The sequence below is a fragment of the Callorhinus ursinus genome, unplaced genomic scaffold (assembly GCF_003265705.2).
Source record: "Callorhinus ursinus isolate GAN/ISIS: 27379988/994484 unplaced genomic scaffold, GSC_fseal_2.0 scaffold86, whole genome shotgun sequence".
NCBI lineage: Eukaryota > Metazoa > Chordata > Mammalia > Carnivora > Otariidae > Callorhinus > Callorhinus ursinus.
Window position 1 is genome coordinate 1,273,103 of NW_027397148.1, and position 24,903 is coordinate 1,298,005.

Here is a 24,903-nt window from a genome sequence, read left to right on the forward strand (position 1 = left end):
AAAGAACAGCAAATAAAGCCTAAACCCAGCAGGAGAAGAGAAATAATAAAGATTAGAGCAGAAATCAATGAAATAGAAACCAAAAGAACAGTAGAACAGATCAACGAAACTAGCTTGTTCTTTGAAAGAATTAACAAGATTGATAAACCCCTGGCCAGACTTATCAAAAACAAAAGAGAAAGGACCCAAATAAATAAAATCATGAATGAAAGAGGAGAGATCACAACTAACACCAAAGAAATACAATTATAAGAACATATTATGAGCAACTATATGCCAACAAATTAGGCAATCTGGAAGAAATGGATGCATTCCTAGAGACGCATAAACTACTAAAACTGAACTAGGAAGAAATAGAAAACCTGAATAGACCCATAACCAGCAAGGAAATTGAAACAGTAATCAAAAATCTCCCAACAAACAAGAGTCTGGGGCCGGATGGCTTCCCAGGGGAATTCTATCAAACATTTAAAGAAGAATTAATACTTATTCTTCTGAAGCTGTTTCAAAAAATAGGAATGGAAGGAAAACTTCCACTCTTTCTATGAGGCCAGCATTACCTTGATCCCCAAACCAAAGACCCCACTAAAAAGGAGAATTGCAGACCAATATCCCTGATGAACATGGAGGCAAAAATTCTTACTAAGATACTAGCCAATAGGATCCAACAGTGCATTGAAAGGATTATTCACCATGACAAGTGGGATTTTTTCCTGGGCTGCAAGGGTGGCTCAACATCCACAAATCAATCAATGTGATACATCACATTATTAAAAGAAAAGACAAGAACTATGTTCTCGTTCAGGTCTCAACCAGTACAAAAAAAGATTGGGATCAATCCCTGCATATTTTCAGATTACAATGTTTTCAAAATGGAACTCAATTACAAGAGGAAATTTGGACAGAAAAAGCATTAGATGCAGAAAAAGCATTTGACAGTCAGCATCCTTTCTTGATAAAAACTCTTCACAGTGTAGGGATAGAGGAAACATATCTCAATATCATAAAAGCCATATACAGAAAGCCCACAGTGAATATTCTCAATGGGGAAAAACTGAGATCTTCTCCCCTAAGGTCAGGAACATGGCAGGGATGTCCACTATTACCACTGTTGTTCAACATAATACTAGAAATCCTACCCTCAGCAATCAGACAACAACAAAAAAAAATAAAAAGCATCTGAATCAACAAAGAAGAATTCAAACTCTCACTTTTCACAGATGACATGATACTCTATGTGGAAAACCCAAAAGCCTCCACCCCAAAATTGCTAGAACTCATACAGGAATTCAGCAAAGTGGCAGGATATAAAATCAATGCACAGAAATCAGTTGCATTTCTATACATTAACAATGAGACGAAAGAAAGAGAAATCAAGGAGTCGATCTCATTTATAATTGCACCAAAAACCATAAGATACCTAGGAATAATCCTAACCAAAGAGATAAAGATCTGTACTCAGAAAACTATAGAACACTCATGAAAGAAATTGAGGAAGACACAGAGAAATGGAAAAACATTCCATGCTCATGGAATGGAAGAACAAATATTGTGAAAATGTCTATGCTACCTAGAGCAATCTATACATGCAATGCAATCCCTATCAAAATACCATCAAATTTTTTTCACAGAGCTAGAACAAATAATCCTAAAATTTGTATGGAACCCAATAGCCAAAGGAATGCTGAAAAAGAAAACCAAAGCTGGAGGCATCACAATTCTGGACTTCAAGCCCTATTACAGGGCTATAATCATCAAGATAGTATGGTACTGGCACAAAAACAGATACCTAGATCAGTGGAACAGAATATAGAACCCAGAAGTGAACCCTCAACTCCATGGTCAACTAATCTTTGACAAAGCAGGAAAGAATGTCCAATGGAAAAAAGACAGTCTCTTCAACCAATGGTGTTGGGAAAATTGGACAGCCACATGCAGAAGTCTCATTAAAAGACTCTTGATCATAGGAAATAAACTGAGGGTCGTTGGAGGGGAGGGTGGGGAAACTGGGTGATGAACATTAAGGAGGGCATGTGATGTAATGAGCACTGGTATTATATAAGACTCATGAATCACTGACCTCTATCTCTGAAACTAATAATATATTATATGTTAATTAATTGAATTTAAATTTTAAAAATGAGAAGGAAAAAAACCCCAAATATTTATTATTCATGGAAGTGTCCCTTGGTTAAACATCTTTTTCTTAAGCAGCAAAAATGTGGAATTTCATGAGCTTATAGGAGCTTTTTGGTAAATACTTACCTATTTTGCCATTAAAATGTTTAAGGGATTATTCTAAAAGGGGCAACTTGATGGTACAAATGGAGTCTTTTCCTCCTTTCCTAATCAATGCTCACCACTTGGAAAATAATAAACTGTCATGCCTCAAGTGCCTGATGAATGTGATTTGGCAAAGTTTCTTTTTTTTTAAGATTTTATTTATTTATTTGACAGAGAGAGACACAGTGAGAGAGGGAACACAAGCAGGGGGAAACAGAGAAGCAGGCTTCCCACCAAGCAGGGAGCCTGATGCAGGGCTCCATCCCAGGACTTTGGGATCATGACCTGAGCCAAAGGCAGACACTTAGCGACTGAGCCACCCAGGCGCCCCTTGGCAAAGTTTCTTGAGGAGTTAGTTACTTTGGATGATCTTTCTCAACAATACAGAGACCACTACAGCAAACAGGGACACTCTCTGGGTGCCAACGTGGAGAGGAGAGGCAACAAAGACCACTCACAGCCATGAATACACTCTGTCCTCACTTAGCATCCAATGAGAGGGGAAATGATGGGGTTGAGGCCCCAAGATGGCAGCTGGCTGGACCCAAACATCCCCGCTCACAACACTCCTCTACTATGATGATATTGAGGCCATGGAAGGGATAGTGTTTTTCTATGGTCTGTGGTTTACTCTGGCTTCACAGAACCCTAAGTTTGTTTGTTTTTGTTTGACTTTTTACTTCTTTTCTGTTTTGCAATTTCAGAGCATAGTTTGTGGTTTGGCAGTGAAACTTTTCTTTATAGTTCTTAACATTTGGTTTGGCACAAAGCTTGCAAATGGGAATGAGAGACACAACACCTCTTTCATTATGAAGGAGTCTGAGTGATCTCAGGAGCTTTTATGAAAAGCCATTAAATTCATAAAATAATGATTCTTTAATGTAACATTTTATAAAACCATAGCTTATTCATTGCTCTTTTCTCTATGTTAGTAATGTGTGTGTGAATTTCCAAAACGAAGGAGTTAAATTTATTTATCTGAAACTAATAAATTTTACAGGCATATGTCATGCTGAAGGCTATTAACTAATTCTCAACAAAGGTGGATTAGAAATATCATTGGCTAGATTTAGGGTTTCTATCCACACAAAATGGTAAAATCAATGTTTCCTATATAAAGTCAAATAACTTACATGACTGATGGACCCTAATTCTTTAATATTTAATTTTAATTTTTTAATTTGTTTTAAAATATACATAACAACATTTACCATCTTAACTGTTTTTTCGATCCATCAACCTCTGGGTTATGGGCCCAGCATGCTTCCACTGCCCCACTCTGCTTGCTTATCGTAACCATTTTTAAGGTAGCAGTTCAGTGTTTTTTTTGTTTTGTTTTGTTTTGTTTTTTAAGATTTATTTATTTGAGAGAGAAAGAGAGAGAGAGGACATGCATGAGTGGGTGGGGGGAGGGGCAGGGGGAGAAAATCTTCAAGCAGACTTCCAGCTGAGCGTGGAGCTCAGTCCTGCGACCCATGAGATTATGACCTGAGCTGAAACCTAAAGTCAGCCACTCAACAGACCGAGCCACCTAAGTGCCCCCAGTTCAGCGGTTTTAAATATATTTATATTCTTGTGCAACTATCACCACTATCTAACCCCATAACTCTTTTCATCTTGTAAATCTGAAACTCTATACCCATTAAACGATAACTCCCCATTCTCCCCTCCTCCCCAGCCCCTGGCAAACCAAAATTACACCTTCTGTTTTTATGATTTTGACTACTTAATTATTTCATGTAAGTGGAATCATACAGCATTTGGCTTTTTGTGACTGGTTTATTTCACTCAGTGTTATGTACTCAAGATTCATCCTTATTGTAGCATATTGCAGAATTTCTTTCCTTCTGAGGACTGAATAATATTTAATAGTATGAATATACCACATTTTGGTAATCCACTCATTTGTTGACGGACACTTGGGTTGCTTCCATGTTTTAGTATTATAAATAATGCTGCCATGAACATGGGTGCACAAATATCTATTCAAGACTCTGTTTTCAATTCTTTTGGGTACACACCCAGAAGTGGAATTTCTGGGTCATATGGTAATAGTATTTTTAATTTTTTGAGGAACCTCCATACTGTTTCCCACAGTGGCTGTACCATTTTACATTGCCACCAACAGTGCAAAAGAGTTCCAATTTCTCCACATCCTCACCAATACTTGTTTTCCGTTTTTTAATTTGTAACCAACCTAATGGGTGTGAGGCAGTGTTTCATTATAGTTATAATTTGCATTTCCCTAATGATTAGTAGTGTTATACTCTATTTTGCCCTTAAGGGCAACTTTGAGTTGAGACTATCATCAAGTTATGTAAATCATAAAATAATCCTGTGAGATAGAGTATTCTTTTTTTTTTTTAAGATTTATTTATTTACTTCAGAGAGGGAGAGACAGCGAGCAGGGGAGGGGCAGAGGGAGAGGGAGGACCGCTGACTCCCTACTGAGTGGCCTGACGTGGAGCTTGATCCCACAACGCTGAGATCACGACCTGAGCCGAAACCAAGAGTCAGATGCTTAACCGACTGAGCCACCCAGGCACCCCTAGAGTTTTCTTAAAGAACGAGATTATAATTTCTAAGCAGAAGAAAAAGACATTTTTTTTTTGGTTACACACCTGGCATGCTATGAAAAATGGGAGTTGAGTATTCCATTATAGGCAAGATGATAAAATGCTAGATTTTCTTCACAATAAAATTTCTACGAGTGTTGGATTAGATGGAGAGAAAAAGAAACACTGAGCATTATGTACCAGAAACAGTGCAATCTCACAGAATTTCTGCTGAGTGTTGGCAGGTTCAAGGGAATGGAAGAACTTAATAGTGGCACTGATAATGGCTCTAGTGAATTAATTCAAATTGAGCAAAATTAAAAATTAAGGAGAAAGGTAAAGTGTATGACAGCTTGAAATAAAGCCATTGTATAGCTTAAAATAGACTTTGAAAAAGTAAAGGCAAACACTTTAGGGGCTGGAGAGTGATCCACATAATTTTCTCTCTTTTTTTTAATTAAATTAAGTTTTATTTTAAATTCCAGTATAAGTAACATACAGTGTTATATTACTTTCAGGTGTACAATAGAGAGATTCAACACTTCCATATAGCACCCAGTGCTCATCAACAAGTGCACTCCTTAATCCCCATCACCTATTTAAACCATCCTTTTTTTCTCTAAAGTTAAGAGTCTGCTTCTTGGTTTGCCTCTCTCTCTCTCTTTTTTCCCCTTTGCTTGTTTGCTTTGTTTCTTAAATTCCACATACGAGTGCAATCATATTGTATGTCTTTCTCTGAATGACTTATTTTGCTTAGCATAATACTTTCTAGCTCCATCCATGTCATTGTAAATAGCAAGATTTCAGTCTTTTTATGGCTGAATAATATTCCCTTGTATATATACACCACATCTTCTTTATCTAGTCATCTATTGATGGACACAGGGCTGCATCCATAATCTGGCTATTGTAAATAATACCGCTTATAAACATAGGGTATATTTAGCCCTCTGAATTAGTGCTTTTGTATTTTGGGGGTAAATACCCAGTAGTGTGATTACTGGATCTTAGGGTAGTCTTATTTTTAACTTTTTGAGGAATCTCCATACTGTTTTCCAGAGTGGCTGCACCAGTTTGCATTCCCACCAATAGTACAAGAGGGTTCCTTTTTCTCCATTTCATCGCTAACATTTTTTTCCTTGTGTTTTTTATTTTAACCATTCTGACAGGTGTGACTTGACATCTTATTGCAGTTTTGGTCTGCACTTCCCTGATGGTGAATGATGTTGAGCATCTTTTCATGTGTCTGTTGTATGTCTTCTTTGGAGAAACGTCTGTTTATGTCTTCTGCCCATTTTTTAAATTGGATTATTTGTCTTTTGGGCCTTGAGTTTTATAAGTTCTTTATACATTTTGGTTACTAACCCTTTATCCAATATGTCATTTGCAAATATCTTCTCCCATTCCGTAGGCTGCCTTTAGTTTTGCTGATTGTGTCCTTCACTGTGCAAAAGCCTTTTATCTTGATGAAGTCCCAATAGTTCATTTTTGCTTTTGTTTCCCTTGCCTCAAGAGACATATCTAGAAAAATGTTACTATGGCCCATATCAGAGAAGTCACTGCCTGTGCTCTCTTCTAGGATTTTTATGATTTCAGTTCTCACATTTAGGTCTTTCATCCATTTTGAGTTTGTTTTTGTGTATGGTGTAAGAAAGTAGTCCAATTTCATTCTTTTGCATGTAGCTGACTAGTTTTCCCAACACCATTTGTTGCGGACTCTCCGTTTTCCATTGGATATTCTTTCCTGCTTTGTCAAAGATTAATTGACCATATAATCATGGGTTCATTTCTGGGTTTTTTATTCTGTTCCATTGATCTATATGTCTATTTTTATGACAATACCATACTGTTTTGATTAGTACACCTTGTAATATAATTGAAACCTGGAATTGTGATACTTCCAGCTTTGTTTTTCTTTTTCAGAATCGCTTTGGCTACTTGGGGTCTTTTGTGGTTCCATATAAATTTCAGGATTTTTTGTTCTAGTTCTGTGAAAAATGCTATTGGTATTTTGATAGGGATTGCATTAAATCTGTAGATTGCTTTGAGTGGTATAGACATTTTAACAATATTTATTCTTCCAATCCATGAGCATGGAATGTCTTTCCATTTCTTTGTACCTTCAATTTCTTTCATCAATGTTTTATTGTTTTCAGAGTATAGGTCTTTAACCTCTTTGGTTAAGTTTATTCCTAGGTATCTTATTACACATAATTTTCTTTTGAAATTTGTTTCTCACTACACTGAGAAATTAAAGCTTTTTGAGAGTCAAACAAAACATTCATTAGGGTATGGAATCAAGCCACCCTCAGACAACATCACATCTCCCTGCCTCAAACTGTAGTAAAATTACATAAAAAGATGAAGACCCTCACTCCAAAATAAAAGTTTTAAGAGTGCAGTGTTACAGAAATTCATACCATATTTGACTTTTCTCACTTACTTTTATCTTATACTACCAAAATTTAATTGTAGTTTAATTAACTTTAAAAAAAAGATTTATTTATTCATTTGAGAGAGAGAGTGTGCGAGTGAGTGGGGGTAAGGGCAGGGGGAGAGGGAGAGAGAATCCCAAGCAGACTTCCCACTGAGCATGGACCCCAAGATGGGGTTCCATCCCAGGACCCCGAGATCAAGACCTGAGCTGAAACCAAGAGTCAGATGCTCAACTGACTGAATCACCCTGGTGCCCGGTTTTATATAATTAACTTTTAAAAATGAAAACAGTTGTTATATGTATAAGTTACATCTACAGCAGGGTAGAAATATGTGAACTTGGAGAAATTACTATCTCTGAGTCTCAGTTTTTCTCATCTGTAAAATGGGTATAATAATTCTTACTATAGAGTATTGTGCCAGGGATTCAGAGAGATCATATATATATAAATTGTCAAGCAGAGTGTTTGTCACATAGTGGGATCTTCTTAGATAGTAGTCATTCTTTTTGTTTAAAAGATTTTATTTATTTGAGAGAGAGAGCAACCGAGAGAGAGAGAGTTCAAGCAGCGGGGAGGGGCAAAGGGAGAAGGAGAAGCAGACTCCCTGGTGAGCAGGGAGCCCGATGTGGGGCTCGATCCCAGGACCCCAGGATCCCAGGATCATGACCTGAGTTGAAGGAAGACGTTTAATTGACTGAGCCACCCAGATGCCCCAAAAGTAGTAATTCTTACTGTTAAATATGATTAATGACAAATACTTAAATAAAGTTTACTAAAAATTCTATGTGAATATGGGTGTGCATAATCGTGTTATTTATCATAGAACAGCATTCTTAAGTGCACGTTGAACTGGTAATTATTGTAGCTCGTTTTTTTAAAAAACAGATGTGTCCCAGTTACAAGATAAATTTATAAAAATCAATAGCTTTCCTATATATAAAGTGTTAGAAAATGCAAAAGGATATCATCCCATTCAACATAACAATGAAATATAAATTATTTAGGAATAATGGTAGTAAATGTACCTATCTATATGATTGTGTGCATTAAATAATATGAATACATTTAAAGTAGCTGGAACAGTTCCTGACATATAGTAAGAACTCAATAAATGTTCACTGCTAATATTAAGAAGACAAATTATGAAGGATTTATATAATAAGAGTTCTAAAGCTTTACTGAAGTCCTGCACTATATACAAGTGAATTGAAAAAAATGTAAAGAAACACTATTTTTCTATATGAGAAGTTTCAATATTATAAAGTCATTTTTCCCTCAGAATAATCCATGTATTTAAAACAGTTTCAACCAAACACAAATAAGATTTTTGTGGGCCTTTAAATTTTATTCTCAAGTATATCTAGATCAATAAAAATGTTATATATTTGCTACAGTTTTTTTTTTTAAAAAGAGGGGAGATTTTGGCCCGCCAGTTATTATAAAGTATTATAAAGATATAAAATATTGTATTACTTGCATGGGTTGAACAGTGAAACAGTATAGAAAGTCCAGTAACAAATATAGGTAAAATATATGTAAAGATACAGTATATAATAAAGGGATCAGCATGAAACAAGGCAAAAAGAATAGTTTTTCAATAAATCGGTTCATGCTAGTGGCTATATAATACAAAAATTATATCTATACTTCATATCTATACAAAAATAAATTTTAGATGGATTAAAATGTAAACATGAAGTTAAAATCATAAATGTACTAGAAATTTTCTTTCATTAATCCACAAATAGTTATTGAGGTGTTACTATGTTCCAGGTACCATTCTAGGCACAGGGAGACAGCACTGAACAAGATGAATGAGGTCTGTACTCTCTTAAAGCCTATATTCTATTGGGAGAAAATAGACAATAAAGTAAAAAGAGTGATATAATGAGAGTTACGAGGACATTACTGTACAGAGGTTGGTCAGAACATATTTTTTTGAAGAGATATCGTCTGAGCGCAGAACTGAATGATAACATATAGCCAAATGCATCAGCTGAATTACGCTGGAAACAAAACCAACACAAAACAATTACTCCAGGCAGTTAAACAGAGGTTATTTAATATGGGTGTCAGAAGAGTTGTTAAGTCAAACAGGGTGTGGTAAGGCAACCCAGAGAAGAGCAGGAAGGAAACCCATTCCTAGTCCTATGCAAACGAGACAGAGGATTACTGTGGCAGGGGCTGCCAGGCCAGAGCTGGAACCACAGAGATGATGCAATCACTGGGGAAGATACTTCCTCACAGAGAGGTGAGGGGAATACCATAATCTCTCCCTTTCCCCTAATGTTTAATCTCTTGGAGGTGCTCTTCTTTGGCTGAACCTAGGCAGAACATAGTACGCAAGGGAATCTCAGGAAATGTGTTTGCAGATTTTGGTACCAAGCAATGCAGAGAGGATCAGTCTGACAGCCAAAAGTTGTGATGATCTGGGAGAGCTTTCCTGGCAAGCAATAGTAATGCAAAGGCCAGTAAGTAGGAAGCAAAAAGAAAAACAGATCTTGGGATGTGATAGGAAAGTAAGGAAATCAGTGTGGGTTGAAATTTGGTTAGTGAGAAAAAGTGTGATATGAGATGCAATTAAAGAAGTAAGAATCACATGTTGTAGAGCACTGTGGGCTGTGATAAGGAATTTGGATTTTAGTCCAGATAAAATAAGAAACAGTTGTTGATTTTGCAAAAGGGAATCTGATTTTTCATTTAAATGAGCATTCTGGTTTCTCATGGAGAATGGAATATAGGGGTGGTCAAGAATACAAGCGTGGAGATGAGTTGGTAGGCCACTGCAGTGACCCACGTGAGTGATGCTGGTAGCTTTGGTAGAATCACTGGGGACAGAGAGTAGTGGATGGATTCAAAATTTAAGTAAAAAAAAACACCAAAAACTCATTTGGACACTGTCATCTGCCCTAGTCAGTGTCCATTTCACCCTGCCTAGTAGCATTCTGATTTCTTTCATGTACTTACCAGTTTTTCATATACCCCAAGTGATTCAGGAAAAGCTGGCTTCACCTTCTTCTCCAGAGTTGGCCTAATTGGTCTAAGGATAATTGCATTCTCTCCTTGTTACTGACTAATTAAGGAGTCCTGGCCTAAGCCAATCATTGTAAGGCATTTCATTGGCCAGAGGGAAGGTTTAGGAGTGGGTTCAGGTGAGGAGTTTTGGGGGGCTTTATGAGAACAAAGTTTATTCTTTTTTAAGAGAGATCTACAAATAAAAGCTATATCCTTTCTTCCTCTGGTCACTGTAGTAGGGAGAAAGGAGGCTGGTACTGTGGCAAGCATCTTGAATCCAGCTTGAGGATGGAGCCTGCCTCACAGGAGGGCAGTGCTAAGTGTGAGGTCATGCTCCTCACTGAACTACTGCTGGTCGACAATCTATTACAGGACTTTCCCAACAAATCCTGGAGTCCAAGTTATATTACATGGAACCCAAAGCATTCTGATTCAGACGTTAAGTTTGAGATGCATTTTGGATAACTGAATGGAGATGTCAACCAGGCAGTTGGATATTTGAGTCTGGAATCCAGAGGAGAACCAGTGGTAGGAGACGGAAACTTGCATGTATAGTATAAGTAGTATTTAAGTGATAAATAGTATTTTAGTAGTATAAATAGTATTTACAGACAGGCATTTAAATGAAATCACTAAGGGGTTAAGTGTAGACAGAGATGAAAAGAGAGCCCAAAACTCGTCGTGAGGGCACTTATATAGATTGAAAAAGAATAGTATTGAAACTGGAAGAAAACCAAGAAAGTGTAATATGACAGAATAAAAATATTATATAATCCTGGCACAAGAATAAAAATATTATATAAGCCAAGAGCTTTTCTCTTTAATGTATGCAATTTTATATAAACAACACATACTTACATTTTAAAAATCAAATAGCAGAAAGGTATGTATAATAAAAAGTTCTCCCTTCCTAATCTCCAAATTCCTGTTTTTTTTTCCTGAGAGGCAACCATGTTTACTATTTCTTCAGTACCATTTGAAGCAAAGATATGATTAACAAATATATATATGTGTATGTAAAAGTGTATATTTATGTTCAAATATATAAACGTACATAAATGGGGTGCCTGGGTGGCTCAGTCATTAAGCGTCTGCCTTCGGCTCAGGTCGTGATCCCAGGGTCCTGGGATTGAGCCCCGCATCGGGCTCCCTGCTCAGCGGGGAAGCCTGCTTCTCCCTCTCCCACTCTCCCTGCTTGTGTTCCCTCTCTCGCTGTGTCTCTCTCTGTCAAATAAATAAATAAATCTTAAAAATAAATAAATAAATAAATAAATGTACACAAATGATAGCATATACCATACACACTTCTCCAAACACGTAAAGCATATGCTTTTATTTTTACTTCACAATGAATCTTAGAGAATTGTTCTCCACAGCAATATTTGGCTTTTCTTCTTTCTCTTTTTTAATGTCTGCTCAATATTCATTGCATGCTTTTCTATAATTTATTTGACCTATTCCCAATGATAAACATTTAATTTTGTCAGTATTTTGCTCCTGTGAATCTTCTTGTCATATGTCTTTATATATATATGCTAGTACACCTGTGAGAAGTAGGTAAGTTTCGGATGTATTAGATATGATACTTACAACAGCAAGTAACAGAAGTCTCTTGACTCATTTGACTGAAACAATGACGAAATGTATGATCATGTTTCACTGATTCTAAAATCCAGGCTTTTACATTTTTAAAATCCCTGAAATCAGGACAAGTCTTCCAACTGATGGCATGCTGTGGTTTAATTGGCAGCATTTTCTTTTCTTAGTGGTACATAAAATAATGTTGTATCTTATAATCAATGGTGTTTTAGAGGAAATGAAATGTGGCATTTCACATAACAAAAAAATCAAGAGAAAAAAAATCGAGAGGTAACTGGTTTTTACCTTGGTTGATCCAGCGGCTCAGAAATATTAGCAAGGCCTGAGGTTTCTTTCTCTCCACTCTGTCAGCTTCAAAGGACAAGCACATGGCCTCAGATGTTCTCAAAATCACGAGATGGCTACAACATTTCTAGGCACTAAATCCAGACATGACAATGCCTATGGAGGAAGAGGGACCATCTCTTCAGGAAAAAAAAATTGTAAGACCTCTGCGTGTCAAAAAATACAAACAAGGGGCACCTGGGTGGCTCAGTCGTTGAGCGCCTGCCTTTGGCTCAGGTCATGATCCCAGGGTCCTGGGATGGAGCCCCGCATTGGGCTCCCTGCTTGGCGGGAAGCCTGCTTCTCCCTCTCCCACTCCCCCTGCTTGTGTTCCCTCTCTCGCTGTGTCTCTGTCAGATAAATGAATAAAAAATCTTTAAAAAAAACAAACCACAAACAAAATTTTATTTTTTTATTTTTAAAGATTTGTATTTATTCATGATAGAGAGAAAGAAAGAACATGCAGGGGGAGGGGCAGAGGGAAAGGGAAATGTAGGGCTGTATCCCAGGACCCTGGGATCACGACCTGAGCCGAAGGCATCCGCTTAACCTACTGAGCCACCAAGGCACCCCACAAACAAAATTATAAAATCAAAAAATAAACCAGAAAACTATTTAAACAGGCAATGGGTTAATTCAAGTCTCTTACAAATCAATAAGAAAAATTGACTACAGCAATAGTAAGTAAGCAAAGGTCATAAACTCAAGACACACATATAAAAATATAAGTGCCCATCAATATTTGAGAAAAAGTCCAATCAATAAAATAAAAATTAACAATGAAACATTTTTCAACCTAATATATTGGCATGTATGAAAAAATAAGAACAACAGTATTTAGAGAATAGGTTAAAATAGGGGTTGCCATGCACTGCTTGTCCAAGTATAAATTAGTTGAACCAAAGGCAATAAACAGTACACATCAAACTATCCAAATAGCCCAGCAATTCCACTTCTTGGAATTTACATCTAGAAAAAAATGATAGATGTACTCAGATTATAAGGATGTTTGTAATGCAAAATATTGGAAATGATGAGAGATTTATAAATAAACTATGGTTTGTTTATTTCATAAAATGGACTATGGTATAGCCATCACAAAATAGTTGAATTTTAATGGTGTCTCAGGGAATTTTGGGTTGCTCTAAACCAGTGTAACCAAATGGTGTAAGTGCTGTGAGTCATTGATGACTAAGAACTGAAATGAACTTAGCTGGGCCACACTGGGGATTTAAAGATATCAGAGAGGACATCTCCCTCCCTGGCTATGATTCTGCGGCCACATGGTCTTTAATTTCTATATCCTCTCTATCTATCCCTTTCTCTCTCCAGACCAGACCCTTCTGTGAGTCTCTTAACTTCTGCTTTTGGATGGCTCTTATTGACTGCTTGCAGCTCCACCAGAGCTTATAGCTAAAGGGTTTTCACATCATATGACTGTCTTGATCCCTGGCCCTTAAGTTCAGTTTCTTGAGAATACCTGACTGGCTTAGCTGAGCTTGTGGATTGGTTCTCCCTGGGTGAAAAGTGTCAGTCCCAGCCTTGTGGGCTGTGGCCAGGGATGAGGCCAACTCCCACTGGGCTCCTGTAACACATCCTTCTGCTATTTCTAGTGCTGGGTGCCTCAACATCCCTTGTGGGTGCCCTGAACACTGCCCAAAGCTCTGAAAATAGTCCCCACATTAACTCCATCTTAAAATTCCAGCCATGGATGCCTTCTGTTTTATGATTGCTAAAGATGTGAATATGATGCTTTCTGGAAGTTAATTAACTGAAACTGAACTGGTACCCTTCAACCTTGTAATAGCAGAGTACTTTCTCAGTCCAGCTACTCACCCATCCCAGGATTGTATTACAACATAATGTGAACAAGAATGTTACTAGTAGTGAAGGTCTTTCTTGGCCACTAAATTCTCTCTTTTGCTCAAGCATGAATTCTTCTCTGCTTTCATGAAGCAATGAATTCTTAGAATAATAAGGACCATAGAGGTCATCTACAAAAATGCCATTTTATATCTTACAGATGTTGAAACTTAAGATACCTTAAGTTTGATGAAAGATAAGATATCTTTTTTTGGTATCTTTCTGTGGGCAAGGAATATGTATTCCTACAAAATGCTGATGTTCTTGATTCTTCCATATTTTTATCTGATGTATTACTTGGGACAAAGGTATAGCAAACATATGAACCCACAACTTCATGTCTTTTCATATCCCTGACTCTACATGATCTGGTGTAGTAATAGGATCAGGCTCAATCATTTGAAATTTTCCCAATTTTTGTTTAAAATTTCAAATCTCAGGAGTACCTGCGTGGCTCAGTCAGTTAAGCATCTGCCTTTGGCTCAGGTTATGATCTCGGGGTCCTGGGATCAAGCCCCATGTTGGGCTCCCTGCTCAGTGGGGAGTCTGCTCCTCACTCTCCCTCTGCCCTTTCCCCCATTCATGTTCTCCCTCTCTCTCTTCCTCAAATAAATAAGTAAAATCTTTTTTAAAAATTTCAAATCTCTACAACCAACTAAAGTATGTCTAAATCTATATAATTAAATAAATCAAATATTGATTAGGAGAAAGAATGACTTATTATTTGAAATTAATATTAGTGGAAAGTGGCATTCCTGGGGTGGTAAGAAGTCTTTTTAAGTGCAACATGACTTTGGCAGTCCTCTTGGCTGTGAGGTTGTTGACATCAGAGCAGTGTTTAACTGGGGAATTAGGCAGCTCAGCAGTGCGGGAATTACTTCTGTGATATCATCTATGTTATGCTGCCAGTAAATGTTCTGAAAATACTCTGCTCCGGAAAAGCTATGTCTGAATGAGAGAAGTCAGTTTTCCAAAATAATTCTCATCAATTCCTGTCTGCCCCTCAACAACCTAGTTGTTTAGACCAGAGAGAAATACAACAAGGGGGCATTGCTGAGAATTCAGGTTGAAGGAACATCTGCTGGTAATAGCCTTCAAACACAGCATAACATAGGTGTCATTAGATTGATGGTCCATTAACTGTGAATCCAAAATGTTCTACTTTGCCTCTTTCTTTCTTTCTCTCTTCTTTCTTTCTTTCCTTCTTTCTTTCTTTCTTTCTTTTTCTTTCTTTCTCTTTCTCTTCTTTCCTTCTCTTTCTTTCTTTCTTTCTTTCTTTCTTTCTTTCTTTCCTTCTTTCTTCTTTCTCTCCTCCCTTTCTTTCTTCTCTTCTTTTTTCCATGGAAGAAAATCAAAAGGGCAGAAATGCTTATGTAAAGTTTTCATTTGAAAGCTAATGTTAGAGCCTAAAGAACATAGGATGGTTAAGGACTAAAATTTTTAAAGTTTAAAGTCTGTGTAATGAAGAAACAATTATCATTCACTCTTGTAATATAAGGGAAAGTCCTTACCAGCCTATAAAAGATCAAAAATTCATTTTAAAAGATTTTGACAACTCTACAAACAGTCCTTCAAACCATGTATTTTTGTTAATTAAACTATTACTTTTGCTTTAAAAGATCCCAAAAATATTATAGGAGGCATCAATACAGTATTTTTCACAATTCCAGATTCTGAGTTCTTTGTTTTAAAAAAGTCATTACATATTTCCTGGAACTGTTTTTTTTTTTAAGTCATTCCTATCTATTTTGGCAAGCTCTATGAAAACATTAGCCTGTTTTGCAATAACACTTTAACAAAAGTTAGTGTCAGAGCTTAGCTAAGGAGAGTAAAGGATCCAACAGCTTACGAAGCAAATCTATAGCTGAAAGAGTATTACTAAAAATAATAATAATAAGCATGAAAAGTTATTTTTAGTTGATGAGAACTATGTGTTCTCATAATTTCCCTCCTTTATTCTATAAACCATTCCTGTACTTTTGCCAAAAATCTGACTAAACAACACTGGGGTGCCCCTGGCTGGAGGGCATAAGACTTCCCACATTTGCTTGATACTGGTATTAGACTCACCACCAACAATGGCAACAAAAATAATCTTCATTGTCCATGAATACACTGCATAAGCAATCATTCAGGTATTGCTATGGGTGGTGTTCTCAGGATCTGGGGCCAGAAGCCCACTGTGTACTGCCTTTCTCAACATTTTGTGTCTGCTCCTGAGCCTGGGCCATCTGGGTGGTCACCTTGGTCCCAGACCAGATCCCTCAGGAGCTCAGAACCCATATTTCTTCTTTAGTGCACATTCTGACTCTCTATACTCCCCCCAGGCGATGAGCTAGCCAGGTGTGGAAGGGAGGGAGGGCAATGAGACTGAGGATTCTTTGTTGATGGGGTAGTTCCAGGGTCTCATGACGAAGGCAGTTCCTGGAGGAACATGAGTAGATCACAACTTTTTACTGGTACAGTGTTTCTTTCACAGAATCTTGAGAGATTGGGTCACAACAGTGGGGTTAACACACTGGTTTTGGTAACTCTCAATCATCTTTGGCACATGATGTTGTTAATAGTCCACGTATGTGGACCCATATGGCCCATCTGGATTAGATGTTGCCTGTGGTCAACAGCACCTGAGGGCAGCAGGGCTGGCAGCAGGTGTCTTTACCCTATGCATCCCCTCTGGTACCCAAAGTTGTGACTTTGACCCCTCTGCAGACACCATGCCATATGTCATCTCTTCTGAGAGTTTGTATGACCTTTGCTCTCGGATCCCAACAGGACCTTCCAGTTGATGTCCTCTCTCATACTCAATCAATGTGATGATATCTTGCTTTACCGGTCCTTCAGGATGAACTTCTTGCTCAGTCCATGGGCTCCTTCCCTGCTCTCAGCTGGTGGTAGTATGGAAAGCATAGTGGGGTCAACACTGAAAGAGATCACATTCTGAGTGCAGCAACTATAACCTAGAGGGATAAAGAAAAAACATGGTTGAAAGGTGGTTGTTCTACCATTACGCTATAAAATTCCAAACAGTACCCTTAGCAAAATGAACCTTCATTTGCATCTTCCTGCACTCTCTGGGTAATCCTGGCATTGGTGGCCACATCAGCAAAGCACAGAGAACAACTTGGAGAGTGTCCATGGATGCTAGTGTTTATGGCATCTCGGGCAGACAGCATGCCTCAGCCTCCTGAGCAATGATGCAGCAGTGTCACAGATATGGTTCCAGGGAGCCACAGAGTCAGGAAAGTCTCCATTGTTTCAACACAAACAGGTGCCAGCACCATGGCATTGCAAGTAATGACCACATGGCTGCTTTTTCTCAAAATGAGAACTCTTAACACTAGCCAGAATGGTGACTTGACAATACAGAACAGAAAGAGTTGGTGCCTGGACACCACAAAGAATCTTCACAAGTCCCACCTGAGTGATCAAAAAATATGGAAATATCCCTTTTCAATTCACTGTTCTAAATCTGTATCAATAAATCCATATACATCACACGGTCCTATGAATTTTGTAAGACATTCTTAAAACAAATTGTGTGTATATTTGTTTTAAAACAAGTTGTGTGCATTTGTCTGGGACACTGCACAACATAGGGGTATTGCTGGTTTTTTGTGGCATATTCATATTTCCGGGCTAACGTGCCTCCGTCACACAGAACACACTGCTGATGGGAAGTGAATTAGTATAGTGTCTCTAGAGGGCAATTTGGCAACATGCTTCAAAATGCTCTTTATTTTACTGTTATTTATAATAGTGAAAAGTTGGAAACAACCTAAATGTCCAACAATAGAGGACTGATTAAATAAATTGTAATGGAACTTTTAAATGGAACTGTTAAAATGAAAATGACACCTGAAGATCAGCTATTGTATTTTTATTTTTATTTATTTTTTATATTTTTTAAAGATTTTATTTATTTATTTGACAGAGAAAGACACAGCGAGAGAGGGAACACAAGCAGGGGAAGTGAGAGAGGGAGAAGCAGGCTTCCTGCGGAGCAGAGACCCTGATGTGGGGCTCGATCCCAGGACCCTAAAGATCACAACCCGAGCCAAAGGCAGACGCTTAAAGACTGAGCCACCCAGGTGCCCCTATTGTATTTTTAATTAAAACTAAGTGAGTTTACTTTCCTTTCCTGAGAATCAGCATAAGACAATAAAATTTCCAGTACGTGGTTGTCTTGAATATTTCCTATTGGCATCTTCATTATACCCTCTGCCAGCAGAGATTCCCACTGCAGCACCCTGTCTGGGCCAAGAATCTATGCGATGCAGCAGAAATATATGAGGCATGTGCTCAGGGCTGGGAACTGTACTGGGTGGGAACTGTAAAGATGGATTCCACACAGCCCCTGTCCTCAAGAGGCTGACAGTCTAGGAGATGAGATGAACAAGCAGGAATTTATAAGAGCGATAGATGCTACAAGGTAACATTTGTGCTGCTCACAAGGAAGGAGGGAAATATAACTCAGTCTTAAGGAACAGGAAAGAATTCCCAGAGGAAACAATGTCTACACCAAGATCTGAAGGAAGGATGGAGTAGCCAGGGAGGGGAAGGAAAGAAGAGGGAATTCATTCAGGGGCTCAGATTTCAGCAATTAGTGTGAGTCACATCGTGAGGGTCTTGCAGGTCCACACTGGTGTCCTTGCCCAATGTACTTCTCTGCTTGAGCATTGCATGATCATGATTGACACCCTGTTAACATCCCTGAAGGAAAACTCTGTTCTGGTTTTAGTTTTTAAAAATTATTTATTAACTGTTATACTTTGTAAATTTTTATTTTTATTTTTATTTTAAGATTTATGTAGAGAGAGAGCATGAGTAGGGGGAAGGGCAAAGGGAGAGGGAGGGAGAGAGAGAGACACACACACAGACTCCCTGCTGAGCGTGGAGCCCAACACAGGACTTGATCTCAGGACTGAGATCATGATCTGAGCTGAAATCAAGAGTCACATGTTTAGCCGACTGAGCCACCCAGGTGCCCCATAATTTTTTTATTTTTAAAAATAATTTAAGGTATAGGGTTTTCATTCAAGGTGATGAAAAAGTCTGGGAATAGTGGTGGTTGTTGCATAACATTGGGAATTACACCACTGAATAGTACACATTAAAATGGTAAATTTTGTGCTATGTGTATTTTACCATAGTAAAGAAAAACAGCTTAAATATCAAAAAAGAAAAAAATAATGAGGCAAATACCCATATAGCTACCACCTGGAATGAACAAATATTAATATTATGTCATATCATATTCAATCTAAATTTAAAAAATAAAATATTACCAATTTAAAAACTGAAACTGAAGCCCTAATTTCAAATGGGGCCCCAATAAAACATATCCTGGGGCACCTGGGTGGCTCAGTGGTTAAGCGTCTGCCTTCGGCTCAGGTCATGATCCCAGGGTCCTGGGATCAAGCCCCATATTGGGCTCTCTGCTCAGCGGGAAGCCTGCTTCCCCCTCTCCCACTCGCCCTGCTTGTGTTCCTGCTCTTGCTGTTTCTCTCTGTCAAATAAATGAATAAAATCTTTAAAAAAAAAGAAAACATATGCCAATGATTCCCATGTTCCAAAGTAAGACCATCGATGCAAATGAGGAGGCCATCAATAAAGAGGATCAAAAATAGTTAGCTTTTACTTGGAATGAACAGCTGAAATAGTGAGCCAGTGTGATATTCTGTAGATGCCAAGCTGATCAAGATCCCAGAGGACTAAATTGTGACACAAAGTAAAGAGTCCTGGGGCAAAACTGAATGTGTATTACTGTTCATTCCAAGTAAAAGCTAACTACTTTTGGTCTTTTTACTGATGGATATGGAGAAGAACAATACTAATAGTTCAATAGCCACATAACAAGTTCTGGAAACTGGATTGATTGTTCAGTTCATACTACATGGAGCATGGCATCTGCGATTGGGGTTACTATTTAGTTAAGTTTGCAGTGCGTCACCCTTGTCTGCCATGATCTATCTGAGTTTTGTAAGGGCCAGTCAGGTAAATTGATGGGGCCACCACCCTCTCTTCTTGAAACCTCTTGTCATGGTGTTAATCTCTGCAATTCCTTCTAATTTTTTCTTTTTTGAGAAAGCATGCAAATTGGTGTTGGGGGCAGAGGGAGAGAGAGATTCTTAAGCAGACTCCATGCCTAGTGCAGAGCCTGACCTGGGGCTCGATCTCAGTACCCTGAGATCATGATCTGAGCTGAAATCAAGAGTCAGATGCCTAACTGACTGAGCCATCCAGGCACCCCAGGTTGCTGCTAATTTTTATCTTGGCTGAGTTGGGGACAGTTTCAGTGACTTCTCTCCATTTCTCTTATTCTACATATCAGGAAATCACTGTAAGTGTTCTGCAAATTACTAAGTATCTATTCTTTTTTTTTATTCATGAGAGTCAGAGAGAGAGAGAGAGAGAGAGAGAGGCAGAGGCAGAGGGAGAAGCAGGCTCCCCACCCAGCAGGGAGCCCGATGCGGGCCTCGATCCCAGAACCCTGGGATCATGACCTGAGCCGAAGGCAGATGCTTAACCATCTGAGCCACCCAGGTGCCCCTAAGTATCTATTCTTATTACACATGTGGGAAGTGGGAAAGCAACCACAGGGCATGTCCATGGACCTAGTGAATCTATTGTAGGGTGTACTTGGATCAAGCTGCATGTATCATCTGCCCTTCATAAGCCCCAACTCTAACTGGAGGGACATAGGTATTTCAGGTCCTATGGTATCTGTATCAACCCAGATTCTTTACCCATTTCTTTAGGCACTGTTATCCTGATAAATGGCTGTAGGTTTCTTTGGGGAAGGATTGGGGTAATATTTATCATTTATACTTTTAGTGGTGTTGCAGAGTCCTTCATCAAGGAGAACTGGCAGTCTTCCCTTCAATAAATGTGCTTTTAGGTCTTTGAATTGATTTAGCTTTGGAAATTGAATAAGGGATTGTGATTTTCCATTGCTGTGGTTAATTTCAAACTTCAGCTTTCCAATACTCAATTTTTTCTTTTTTTTTTAAAGATTTTATTTATTTATTTGACAGAGAGAGACACAGCGAGAGAGGGAACACAAGCAGGGGGAGTGGGAGAGGGAGAAGCAGGCTTCCCACTGAGCAGGGAGCCCAATGTGAGGCTCCATCCCAGGACCCTGGGATCATGACCTGAGCCAAAGGCAGATGCTTAACAACTGAGCCACACAGGCGCCTCTCAATTTTTTCTTTTTTTTAAATTATCCAAGTCAAAACACACCTTAGTTGGCTGGCATATTCGTTCTAGCTCACCCACCAGAATAAAGCACCATTATCTATTAGTCTCCACTACAGATCTCTGCACCCTAACTGCCATTCTGGCCTTGCTGCCCATTAGAGTAATTTCACCCTTCTTGTCCTGTGCCTGCCCTCTGCTTTTTCAGAATCCTACCATCCACGTTGATACTTGGCAGCCCATTGGCAGTATCTCCCACTCGTCAGCTCATGTCCTACCTAGCTTATCCAAGATGCCCATGCCTCCCTCACCAATGTAGTCCTTGTGCTTTGTGAAGGGTACCTCTTCTGAGTTCTCCTAAGGAACAACAGCCAGGTGGTGAGTTCTCTGCTCCCACATAGTGGATCCATTCTAACATCCAACCTCACTGAGTTTTTCTAGAACTCTGCCAAGGAAATTCAAACATCACCTCATTCATTGTAGGTCATAATCCTGTCCATACTTCAAGAAGCTATCTCAGCAGTGAAATAGAAGTGGCTTCAGGTGCTCTCATCAGGACTCTGAAATCATCAGTGTGTTCCTATATCAATAAATTCTCAAAAAAAAGAAATTCTCTTCTACCCATCCTTATATTTGCCTCCTCCTTCATCCAACACCTTTACTGTTGCCTGTTTTCTTCTTCCTATTTGTGCATATTAACTAGGTCTTACAATTCTTTTGCTTCTATATGCTTTCTTCTTAGAGTATGGACCGTTTTCCCCCACTCAAGCTGTGCTGAAAGAGAATCCTGATTATCCGTCAAGAGCAAATGAGTGGTGGCAGGGGTAAATCTTGTGAAGTAGAAGCATCATTTTGGACACCTCTTCAGGTGAGGTCTTTAGTAAGCCTAGCAAGAATGAAGGTGTGCATCTGGTGCCTGGAGGCTCCAAAAGACACTGGAGTTACAAAATCCCCAGGCTTGTCCATCCAAGAATTCTAATGGCTTTGATTTTGATGAAGAGATCTTTTATGGTTTTGCATTTATTCTCTGCATCTCTGTTTTCCTTAAAACAAGGTTTTGTGCCTGATTTTCATTCAGCACAATCTGTGGTTAAGAAGCTGTCACCTTGGGGTGCCTGGGTGGCTCAGTTGGTTAAGTGACTGCTTTTGGCTCAGGTCATGATACCAGGGTCCTGGGATTGAGCCCCCATGCTGAGTTCCCTGCTCAGCGGAGAGCCTGCTTCTCCCTCTCCCTCTGCTTACTGCTCTGCCTACTTGCGCTCTCTCTAGCTTTCTGTCAAATAACTAATTTTAAAAAAATCTTAAAAAAAAAGAAGCTGTCACCTTGAACACATTGGGCCCCCTTGATTCTACAACCTGACTCATGTTGAATGATGGTGACCAAAACCTGTCTTTTTTTTTTATTATGTTATGTTAGTCACCATACAGAACATCATTAGTTTGTGCTGTAGTGTTCCATGATTCATTATTTGCATGTAACACCAGTGCTCCATACAGAACATGCCCTCTTTAATACCCATCACTGGGCTAACCCATCCCCCACCCCCTCCCCTCTAGAACCCTCAGTTTCTTGGAGTCCATAGGCTCTCATGGTTCATCTCCCCCTCTGATTCCCCCCCCTTCATTTTTCCCTTCCTTCTCCTAATGTCCTCCATGCTCTTCCTTATGTTCCACGAATAAGTGAAACCATATGATAATTGACTTTCTCTGCTTGACTTATTTCACTTAGCATCATCTCCTCCAGTCCCATCCATGTGGATGTAAAAGTTGGATAATCATCCTTTCTGATGGCTGAGTAATAGTCCATTGTATATATGGACCACATCTTCTTTATCCATTCATCTGTTGAAGGGCATCTCGGCTCTTTTTGGCTATTGTGGACATTGCTGCTATGAACGTTGGGGTGCATATGGCCCTTCTTTTCACTACATCTGTGTCTTTGGGGTAAATACCCAGTAGTGCAACAGCTGGGTCATAGGGTAGCTCTATTTTTAATTTTTTGAGGAACCTCCACACTGTTTTCCAAAGTGGCTGTACCAACTTGCATTCCCACCAACAGTGTAAGCGGGTTACCCTTTCTCCACAACCTCTCCAACGTTTGTTGTTTCTTTCCCTCTCCATTTTTTGCCATTCTAACTGGTCTAAGGTGGTAGCTCAATGTGGTTTTGATTTGAATTTCCCTGATGGCTAATGATGACGAACATTTTTTCATGTGTCTGTTAGCCATTTGTATGTCTTCTTTGGAGAAGTGTCTGTTCATGTCTTCAGCCCATTTTTTGACTTGATTATTTGTTTTTTGGGTGTTGAGTTTGAGCAGTTCTTTATAGATCTTGGATATCAGCCCTTTGTCTGTAGTGTCATTTGCAAAAATCTCCAATTTTGTGGGTCACCTCTTTGCAAAACCTGTCTTTTACTTTGTTGAAGACTTCCAAAGCATTTGACAAAGGCCAGCCACCTCCAAAATCTTTATAATTACCCTTGCCCCAATACCATTTAGGGGCTAGAACTATCACATAATCCAGTGTTTCACCTTCTACCTGCACCTCATTCCAAGCTACCACAGGTGAGATCCTTGGCAATTGTGATGTTACTGTATGCAGTTATCCCCAGGAGTGGGGTCCGCATTGTTGTGTGACACAGCTCCAAAATCCCATCCAGAGAGTCTGCTATCGATGGCAACTTCTGAGTTAGCTTGAATACCCTGAAAGCAGAGTTTCAGACAAGGGGTTACGTGCAGGTGCATTTCCTGCAAAAGTGCTTCTAGAGAGCAATGGTGTAGGATGGGGAGTGGAACAGGTAAGGAGAAAAAGCTAATAGGCGGAGAATGCCTTATCATGTTGGCCATCTCTAGGGACAAACAGTGCCCATTCCTACCAGGACCTCATAAGAAACCTTAAGAAACATATCTCAGAATGGTGTGCTTGAGGGATGAAAGAGGAAATCATCATTTGTCAGGGGTGGCCCCACTAGTGTTAACTTACCTGCATTTCTAAGTTATGTGTGTTTGGATGAATAGTGGGTACTTTAGGGTTTGCCATGCTATAGCAACAGAGAGACCCTAGGGCAGGAAGTGAAAGGTGCTCAGAGATAGAATTCATATTGCTATGTTGCTGAGTGCCACTGAATAAGATTTGGGCATTTGAATGTGTATTCAATAGCAAGAATATACTTCCTGTGAATTTTTCTAATAAAAAATAAAAAAAAATTAATTAAAACTGTCTAGAGTCTCTGTCCCACCTAGGCGTAAAAGTGTTTTTGCAACAACATTAATTCTTTGTGATTTTTATATTAATTTAGTTGTAATTCACTTTAAAAGCAGCTCAATTTACACATAAGCATAAAATGGTAGGAAATGGGGAGAATTACAGATAAAAAGAAAGCAAAAGGAAAACAACATGGCACATTAAAATACCCTGTTTGTTAAGTTAGGGTGTGGGTAAACTCATACATGTAGTTTTAGATTTCTGAATGTAGTATACACTGGTTCTATTATTTCATAAAGCAATTTAGCAGTGCATTTCAAAAGCTATAAAAACATCTTCAGTAGATGTTCTAAGTGCCTTGCCCATATCCCTTCAACATTCACCTCCATTCTCAGAGGCTATTTGCTTAAAGATGTTCTGGCCATG